The 391-nt window shown below is 48.1% G+C and overlaps 1 protein-coding gene across 3 annotated transcripts in view; it reads left to right on the forward strand.

Annotated features, from left to right (window-relative positions):
• The window catches only part of AFAP1L2 (actin filament associated protein 1 like 2), an 80,866-nt gene that overhangs the window by 71,858 nt on the left and 8,617 nt on the right, over positions 1–391 (forward strand). The gene's annotated exons all lie outside the window — the stretch shown is intronic.

The raw sequence follows: 391 nt of genomic DNA on the forward strand, positions 1-391 counted from the left end.
CGCTCGCAGACGGTCATCATGCAGCTGGGGACGCAGCCTAGCCCTGCGTTATTTTTACTCCCTTGCATTTTCTTTGCGCTTAAAAAAAATTGTCTACTCCCTTTCTGACCTCAGAGTGGTTGTGTTATAGGAAAGGGACAATGAGTTACTTCCTGTACCGAGGGCAGGAGGAGTATTTATAACTCCCTGAGCTGCTTGACAAACCTTCAGGGGATTCACAGTGGGTTTGATTCGGTTTGTGTATCACCAGATGGGGCCCCATACATAGAGCTGACGACTGTTAGGGCTTATCTGGGGGAAGAACAAGGCTTGTGAGACATTTTCTCCCACTCCCCCCCACCCTCTGTGTGATGCGCTGTTATATTTACCACAAAAAAAAAAACAGAGCGGA

The sequence above is a fragment of the Crocuta crocuta genome, unplaced genomic scaffold (genome assembly GCF_008692635.1).
Source record: "Crocuta crocuta isolate KB4526 unplaced genomic scaffold, BGI_CrCroc_1.0 scaffold138, whole genome shotgun sequence".
Lineage (NCBI taxonomy): Eukaryota > Metazoa > Chordata > Mammalia > Carnivora > Hyaenidae > Crocuta > Crocuta crocuta.